General features: G+C 42.7%; 1 long non-coding RNA gene across 1 annotated transcript; it reads left to right on the top strand.

Annotated features, from left to right (window-relative positions):
- The first annotated feature begins 386 nt into the window (after positions 1 to 386).
- LOC133209593 (uncharacterized) lies at positions 387 to 8,021 on the top strand. Its single transcript, XR_009724687.1, has 3 exons — positions 387 to 1,977; positions 5,449 to 6,778; positions 7,931 to 8,021. It is a non-coding gene; the product is annotated as an uncharacterized LOC133209593 (long non-coding RNA).
- The last annotated feature ends 1,663 nt before the right edge of the window (positions 8,022 to 9,684 follow it).

The following is a 9,684-nucleotide window of genomic DNA, read 5'->3' as shown; positions in this document are numbered from 1 at the left end:
ATTCATCAGCTCAGCAGAATTTAACTAAATTAGGTAAAAGTTTACAGGAGAAGTTCTCATACTGGAAATGCTGTGGCTCCCAAGCATCAACAACCAGACTAGGTTTGCAGTGTAAGAGCTGGGAGTTAAGACCTATGTTTTCTAGGAAGAAGGTTTTGTGATTATTTTATGAATTCAAAAGTGAGTGCTAATGAGTGCCCCTTTTCATGATCACTGTAACTGTGGCATTTTGAAGTCCTTACAGCCACGAGCAAAGCTGACAGAAACCTCTAGTATTTAAAAGTTGGGGTTGCTGAGGCAGCCTCATTTCAGGCCCCTTAAGGTTATGCATTATGCTACCAGCTTGCATACATTTTTTTCCACTCAGAATTTTTCTTACCATTATTCTAATGTTTATGAACCTTTCAGTGTTTGACTTCGCATTGCTAACTTTTCTCTCACATCAGACTTTTCTTAGGGTGTGGAGTTATCTGGAAATGTACAGATTTCCTGGGATTTTTAAAAAGGAAGTCACCCTTTAAGCTGAGGAAGTCACATTCTTGAGTCCTCCTGACCACCTTTCATATGGATCCTTACCAGAGATAAGGAATCCTAATGCTTTTCTCATATATTTTAGCTAAAGGAATGACTGGTAGTGGTAGAAACCCAAGAGGCTTAAGTTTCCTAAAATGCTAAACAGCAAAGCCAGACATGTGTAAGGCAGCCTGGCCTACCAGCATCTCTTCGTGGGTAACATAAAACGCTCTCCTTTTTCATTTCCTTTTCCAGTCTGAGAGGCTGAATATAAATGTGAATATGCTCCGAGAAGAATCAAAGTTCCAGGCCCATAACACTGGAACAGTTTCAGTTCTTTCTGCCAGCAGACGCAGCCTTTGTTCTCATAGCAGCTATTCATCTGCTTTTCAGTTGGATGGGAATTGCATTCAGTCTTTTCCCAGTTCCTTTGCGGTGCTCCCTGAGGGATACTGTCTTGAGCCTCCTGTATGAGGAACTAAGCACTCACGCTTTTCAGGAGCTGCTGAACTTCTTAGAAGACCTAGACCATGTAGTAAATGACAAAGTATTATTCTAATAAAAGAATATGTTGGAGGAGAAAATAATTTAATATTTAAGCAAAGCACTTGGAGCAGCCTAGACACTGTTCTTAAAGAGTGTCAGGCATTTGAAAAGACACCGAGGAACAATAAGAACATACTTTTAAAATCAAAACCTTATGGAAAAAGATTGTTGGGATTGAGAGGATGGAAGACAGATTTCAGCTCTACCAGCTGTAATTAAAACCGTAAGCTTCTGTTGGGATCCTGTTAAAAAGAAATCTAAGAATCCTTATGGATATCATTATTTGACTGATGCACCACTGAAAGAGAGAAGAAAGCTCCAGTGTCACAAGTTGCTCCATGTGGGCAAACTCCTTTACTCACCACAAACTTCACTAATTTTACTAATGATTAGGTTAATGCTTTGAAGGGAACTAACTGGCAGCTTTGTGGAGCCTTAGTGCTTGGCTTGGTCTCTGCTTTATAATTTTACTGATATAGACTTATGTTGGTCGGGGGATGTTTTATGATGATGGTGAAAACACTAGAGTGGGTCTGGCAAGACAAGCAAATAGGCTGTGCTGTATGTCTGCTTGGTGCCTGCACTGTGCTGCTGTAGCACATGGGATTGATGCATGACTTCATATGCTGTGCAACAGGACTTGCATTTGCACAGAGGTGAGGATTGCTGGCTTCACTCCCCAGACCTGTGCTCCAGCAGAGCAGGGTCCTGCACCTGCATCAGCCCATCCACAGTCCCAACCGGGGGTGTATGCACCCATCTCACTGCAACAACTTGGAGCATGTAGACCTCATAGTGTGCAAGGAGACATGGTGTCAATGTGCAGCTGCCTGCAGAGATCCACCAGCACTTACAAGCAGTTGCCTGCTTATAATTGATAAGGGTCGTTCCAGCTCTTTGAATGTTGAAACTGTATAGGTAAGAGATGTGCTGTGAAAACGGTGTCCTCTTTGACCATTGTAACTTTAATAATCTCTTCTTTATCTCTCTCTTTTTCTGAAAGTGAGTAGCCAGCCGTTGTCTCAGGAAAAGAGAGAAACCAAGAGCAAAAGATGTCCAGTGAAAGGGGTTTTATTTTCTTCTCTTTCTTGCCATGAAAGAGTTCATTGTTCCACCTCCACAGTTTATTGCTGGCTGTGGAGAAAGAAACAGATTACTGAGTGCAGGCAGAGGAGAAGAATGGTATTGAGCTAGGATGAACAGGGGTTTTCATCATGACAAGAACTGGCCAGATAAGAAATCAGTTGATTTCGCGTCAAATGACTGATGTTATGTTTTAATATTTCAGTAGTGACTGTGCTACCTCTGATGCCTTTTGGAACTGTTTGTACTTTGATTTAATCTGGAATTAGAGCTTTCAAACAGAATCAGTAAGCCCCTAAGGGGAACAGTTACTTGTCAGCTGTGATTACATTTAATTAGTGCAAGCGGGAAATTTGCCATTTTCCCTCTTAATCATAGTTCACTGAGCTCTACTGAGTCTTTCTGGGGGTCTGTATTGCCTTTTGATTCTCTGGGTGCTGAGTTACATTAAACCATATTTTAAGGTTTCATATTCATAAACCATATTCTTAAGGTTTCATAACAATTACTGTTAACACAGAAAAATATATCAGACAAGGTAGAAAATTCTCCCTTCTGCAGTACATAGAGAATGAATTTATTTTCCTTTTTCTATGTACAAAAGTAGCAGTGAAGAAATGTGGCTGAACAAATTAAGGTTAATTGGTATTGTTTTTTCTAGTAATTTTGACAGCACTTTCTAGATGGGATTTTTTACCAGTAGAACTGTACTGATGTAATTATACTGCTATAGTTACACTGGAATAAATTCCTGTATGAGCAGTCTTAGTCAGGAACGAGAGTATTCATGTAAGGATTTATACTGATATAGCTCTACTGAGGTAATAATACCAGCATTTGACCTACAGATTTCTCCATGTACATGAAATCTTAGCAAAAATGTGTAGCTTGAAGACTTACATCCGGTATACAGCAAGACTTGGAGTTATCTGCAATGGGGCACTGGAGATTGGCTCAACTACTCACCCTTTTGTTCCACTTATCTGTCGGTTCCTCTTCTGAGCATTAACCATTAAAGCTTTTCATCATCACCTGGAAAGGTTCTTTGTCAGTGAAACAATACAGATGTTTTATGATGTTATCCAATACACTGTATTTTTTTCTTCAAAATATACGGCATACACTGAGCAAAAACAACTTGAGAGACATCTGTAGTTAATTTTATTCTGAAGGAGTGGAACTTTCAGGGTTTTCTGTAGGCCAGGGACATGAACAATGACATGAGCGATCTGTATTTGATGTATATTGGTTAAAAATCTGTAGGTGTTGCTGCTGTAGGCTGGATAGTTACTATGACAGTATGTGTAAATAGTGCGATTTATGTGCAAAGTCATAGAATCATAGAATAGTTAGGGTTGGAAAGGACCTTAAGATCATCAAGTTCCAACCCCCCTGCCGTGGGCAGGGACACCTCGCTCTAAACCATATTACCCAAGGCCTCATCCAACCTGGCCTTGAACACTGCCAGGGATGAAGCATTCACAACCTCCCTGGACAACCTATTCCAGTGCCTCACCACCCTCACAGGGAAGAATTTCCTCCTTATATCCAATCTAAACTTCCCCTGTTTGAGTTTTAACCCATTACCCCTTGTCCTACCACTACAGTCCCTAATGAAGAGTCCATCCCCAGCATCCCTATAGGCCCCCTTCAGATACTGGAAGGCTGCTATGAGGTCTCCACGCAGCCTTCTCTTCTCCAGGCTGAACAGCCCCAACTTTCTCAGCCGATCTTCATATGGGAGGTGCTCCAGTCCCTTGATCATCCTCATGGCTCTCCTCTGGACTTGTTCCAACAGTTCCATGTCCTTTTTATGTTGAGGACACCAGAACTGCACACAATACTCCAAGTGAGGTCTCACGAGAGCAGAATAAAGGGGCAGGATCACCTCCTTCGACCTGCTGGTCATGCTCCTTTTGATGCAGCCCAGGATACGGTTGGCTTTCTGGGCTGCAAGTGCACACTGAAGCCGGCTCATGTTCATTTTCTCATTGACCACCAGCCCCAAGTCCTTCTCCACAGGGCTGCTCTGAATCTCTTCTCTGCCCAACCTGTACCTGTGTCTGGGATTCCTCCCACCCAGGTGTAGGACCTTGCACTTGGCATGGTTAAACTTCATGAGGTTGGCATCAGCCCACCTCACAAGCGTGTCAAGGTCCCTCTGGATGGCATTCCTTCCCTCCAGCGTATCAACCGAACCACACAGCTTGGTGTCATCAGCAAACTTGCTGAAGGTTCACTCAATCCCACTGTCCATGTCAGCAACGAAGATGTTAAACAAGACCGGTCCCAACACCGATCCCTGAGGGACACCACTCCTTACTGGTCTCCAGCCAGACACTGAGCCATTGACCACAACTCTTTGTGTGCGGCCATCCAGCCAGTTCTTTATCCACCGAGTGGTCCATTCATCAAATTGATGTCTCTCCAATTTAGAGACAAGGATGTCGTGTGGTACAGTGTCGAACGCTTTACACTAGTCCAGTTAGATGACATCAACTGCTTTATCGCTGTCCATCAGTTCTGTAGCCCCATCATAGAAGGCCAGCAAATTGGTCAGGCAGGATTTCCCCTTAGTGAAGCCATGCTGGCTGTCACCAAGCACCTTGTTGTTTTTCATGTGCCTTAGCATGTCATGATTAATTTAAAGTATATTTGTAGGTCTGCATTTACATTTGACTTCCTCTTCTACTTCAAAGGTTTGTAATATAATTTGGTCTTCATTAACTCTTGATAAATACTTTCAGTTGATTTCAGTGTTGCATAACCACATTCTAGCAGCATGGACAGCACAGGAAGGAAAGATTAATTTTTTGGGTCAATATTGATTGTACATAGGGACTTTTGTGCATGTTGAATTTACACAGTAGTAACTCAAACTGCATTGATTTAAAAAAAAATCTGCATATAGGCAGTATATTCCCCTAGTTTAACATAAGTGACAGTTGCTATACTGGTGTTTTTTGTTTTTGGCTTTGCTACCGTAAAAATCTGAATGATGAGCAGCAGAAAATTTACATTCAAAGCATTTCAGAGGTTTCCTGGAACACTGCTGCTAAACACTGTACAACATCTGCAAACTGATGTTTGGTTACCTATGTGAACATGACAGAATGAAGGGGAGAGGTTTGGGTTTGGAAGGCTTAGATATAGAGGACAGTCAAAAAGGCAGCAGGATAAGGAGGCAAAACCAAAGAATTGCTGAAAGAGTAAAATTGCTATAATCAGGGAACTGGAAAGGCATTGCAGAAGCACATCTTATTGGATAAATGAACTAACAAAGCATGCTTTCTTGTTCCTCTTTAGTGTCTGACTGCCTTTACATTGACCTGAAATCCCACCAGCAGCAGACTGAAAACCCCATGTGTGAGGAACAGCTGCTCATAAGAATATGTGCCTCAGAACCTCCAGTAATAGCTGGGAAAAAGAAGAGGCATTGTCAAGCAAAGCAACAGGTTTATTTCATCTGTATTAATAATATATTACATGTAATAGCTTTAGGCAGCTGATACTGCTTGAGAGCATACAAGCTCAGTGGTGAGTGTATCAGATGTCCCACTTAGATGCAGAGGCTACAAAGCGACAGTCTGGGTGTAAGGGGTGCCATTCTCAGCTGTGGACACTACACAGGAAGCAGTGTAATGGAGGTTATGTTTACTCTGCAGAACAAGTGTTCTCTGGGGTCTATCGCTCAGGTCCTGATCCTGTGATCACCTCACTCAGTGAAGCTCTTGCATAGCGTGATTTCACTCTGGCCTCTGTGCTTGGGTTTCCTTTGTATGGAAAGCAGGATACAGGGGATGCTGCGGACTGTATTGCATCCTGATACAGCATTGCTATGTGGCTGCGTGTTCACCCAGGCTCCTGCAAAGGATCCAGGCCCCCACAGTCTCGTAATGGCACACACTAGCCCTGCTCTGCACTGCCACATCTAGCCCTGGCTGATAAATTATAGGCAGAGTACTGAAGCAGTGAAGAAATAGCCAGTTGCTAAATATGAATTAGGTTTGCATTTGCATTTGCTGTAATTAGACATATTTATCTTGTACTTTGACATTGTTCCACTTAATAAACCTCCGTTTCTTTGTATCATGAAAAGTGAGGTAGTAGAAGCAATGAGAGCAGAGAAAACCAAAGTGAATCAGTGTGGTGAATCAGTGAACCAAAGTGAAGCTGTGAGGTGTACTGCTTCAAATGAAATATGAGATCAGAGTTGTCTGCAGGCAGTTTTCATAGGCCTGGACACTTCATAGACCTGGCAAGCTTAGGGGCTGGCAAGATATTTCCTGCTGCTCTGCAAAGGATCAGTACAAAGGCTGGTGCTGCTGGTCACGGAACTGGGTGAACATTTCCGTTTGAACAGGCATGAATGACTTTGCTTCCTGCAAGGAATGTATCTTGAAGTGTCATAACCCTTCAGCTAGTGATTCCTACTGTAGTGAAAACAGTGGCCCATGGAAGCTGAGTTGCTTTGATTCCTCTGGAAGTGAAGCTGATACTTCATGGAATTCTTCAGCTGCTGGGGTTCTCCAGGGGGATCCAGGAGGCAACAAGGAACCTTGAAACCAACGATTAAAGTTTCCAAATGGAGACATCTCTGATACTACAGTTCAAGCCCCCATTGTTTGCACAGCAGGTAAGCAGTTGCAGTTTACAAAAGGCAGAGATATTGTTTGTTCAGGTATGTTTTGATTTTCTCTTTTTGCCCATTAAACAAAACGCTCATGGCCAGAGAGAGCTCTTTTCCCATTCTTTTAAGAAAATACCATTTTACAAAACACTGGAGGAGGTATTCCACAGAGACAGACACCATTTCTTTGTGCCAATAAGACAGAGTCCTTAAATAGATCACATAGATAAATAGAATAAAGGTTTTATCTTGTCAGCAAGTGTCTCTCATACTGCTGTACTCTCAATAGGGCACACTGCAGGTGCAGCAAAAGCATGGGCCCAGGAAACCATGGGCCTTGGCTAGTGGTGTGACACCACATGGGCCATGGCAAATGACCCAGTATGTTAGTCAAAAAACCTCTTTGCCAAATAAATGTATGAGCATCTACGTGAGAGATCCCTTATACTGTACCCCTAGCAATTTTCCCATAGGAGATGGTGTCTCCTAGTTCACTCAGACTGCCTGGAAAATCAGTGTCTTTTTCTCTCTGCAATGTGCCCTATACAGCTCCAGACAATATTGCAGCCAGCACATCAGAACTGGGTTCTGAGGTTGATATTGAACACCAGGGATCATTGTTATGAAAAGCATGCTCTGCAGGTTACCTTGCAGCTGCTTTGGTGACTGCTAGAGAGTTCCTGGTATAAGCGCATCTTCATCAGCTGTGCTATCTGGAAGAAAGCAGGAAGACTCAGGACAGGAAAACACACAGTAATGTCTACATCCAAAGAGGTAGTAATGATCGAGGACTGCTGAGGGCAATACAATGGCAATATCTGTAATTCAAGGGGCGTACCCACCTTCTTCACAACAGTTCTGCTTCTTGGGCTTCCAGCACTGTATTGGTTAGCACCTTCAGCCCACAGCAGAGCATCACCAACTTCAAAATGCCCTAGGTGCTTGCAGGAGGTCACCTGTGTGTATGTTACTTATGTGAAGTGCACAGATGTCTATCATCTGCAGCCACAAGCTACTCTTTTTGCCCTAACAATGCCTCTTTATTGCTTCTAGAATAACAGTGTGCTAAATGAAGCTATTCTGTGGCTGTTCTTCTCACTGAAGCGGCTATGCAAACTTCTTCTCTTTCCTTAGCCTCATGCTTATTCTCTTTCCTAGGCAGCTGCAGATGAGGCAGAGGAACCTGTGATCGTGGCCACTAAAGCTACTGTCACAGCTGTTGACTAGCACAGTACTTGGCTTGTGGCCAAGTGATCAGTGATCAGTGATCACGTGTCATGTCAAATCAGTGTCATGTCAAATGTACACGTGCCATGTGTGGAGTGTGTCTGCCTGCCTGTCAGGCTGAAGCGTGAGTCACCTTTACAGTGGCTGTGGCTGTTCACTGACTCAGGCTGTTCTGAAGACTCAGATGATGAGATAGTAGAACTTCCCAGGATTTTTCTTGTGTGATCATGAGATGGGGTGCTGCAGTTTTTAGTTGCTTCATGGCTGACATCCAATTGCTGGAAAAATGCTGCCTTGAATGGAGATCAGCACTGTTATAAGCAAGTGAAGCCATCAGGGGGAATCTTCATTTTCTGAAAGCATTAGCTCACAGTAAAATGAAAGCTGTTGGGATGCTGCCTCTCTGTGCCTGCTCAGATGGCATGCTAAAAATGAAGTACATCACCTTGATGTAACCTGAAGAAAGCAGACAAGCTCTAAATCTTCTCTGTATTGGGTTGGCTTGGGTTGATGTCACTGAAATAAATGGACTTGCACAAGTGAGCTGTATTTATTCATTTCAACTTCCCTAGACTGCTTTTTAAAGAGGTGTTGACTTGTTTGATGTGATCCCAAGCCTAGATGCTGGCCATGACACTAGAATTTAGCTTCTTTTCAGCAAACAAAGTTCAGCAGTCTGGGAGTGCTCCTGCCTTTTTGTACCAAGGCCCCAGCTTTAAGCTGGTGATGAAGTCTAGCAACAGGACTCTGTTACCACAATATCTGGAAAAAAAACAAAAACAAACAAACAAACAAACAAACAAACAAAAAAGAAAAAACAAACCTAAAACTAGCTACCAATCCCAGACCAGTTATGCTAAATGGAGTTGTGCTGTCTTCCCTTTTCTGTTCCAAGTTATGGCCTATGTACAGAATGGTAAGATTTGTGTTTTGCCATGAAATGCCATAGACCAGAATTATGACTGGGTCAGAGAATAGAGGCTGAGCTGCCAGGCCCACTGAACACCATCACAGCACTCAAGAGATGCTGCTGGGCAAAGATACTTCAAATCCCTTAACACTAATTCAGAAAGCCTGCCAGCAGTTGGCCTGGAAATGCAGGCCATTTATCTCACTGCTTCAATATTGCTACACAAATGCCACAATTCTTTTTCCTCAGCAGCTCTGTGAGAAAAATTATTACTTGAGTGCATGAAAATAAAACCAGGCTGCCACTCGGGACACTGGTAGAGCCAATGCTAAGAGAAACAACTGGGAGCGAAATCCTATCTTCTGTTCACAATTTTCTTGTCTTCATTTCAGTGTCCAGCTTTCTTTGTAATGAAAACCAAAATTTAATAAAGAGAAGCTACATTTGCTGAGTTTGACTGTTGTGAGATAGAATTACTTTTTATCTTACTCAGCTGTTCCTTACTTATTCACTATGCATTATGTAAGGCCACAGTTTCAATCCTCTCCCAAAAAGCATGAAAGAAGACATGCGTGTATGCACATGTGTGTTCAAGCTGTCTCTGTGTGTGGTAAGAGCATGCCAAGAACATTGTCATCGTTACCAAAATGCAAATGAGTAAAAATAACACAATATGGAATAATCTATTTTACATGTGCACAGGGTGTGCATGCAGATTGTATTGGTGCAGCTTAGATGCCCAACCTTTAAAGCCTTGTTCTACAGTGTCTTTACA

This window comes from Neopsephotus bourkii, unplaced genomic scaffold, assembly GCF_033783945.1.
Source record: "Neopsephotus bourkii isolate Nb327-2 ecotype Australia unplaced genomic scaffold, CSIRO-AGI_Nbou_v1 NB_350, whole genome shotgun sequence".
In the NCBI taxonomy this organism is placed as follows: domain Eukaryota; kingdom Metazoa; phylum Chordata; class Aves; order Psittaciformes; family Psittacidae; genus Neopsephotus; species Neopsephotus bourkii.
Note: the sequence above shows the minus strand (reverse complement) of the source record. Positions and strands in the feature narration are given on the sequence as shown.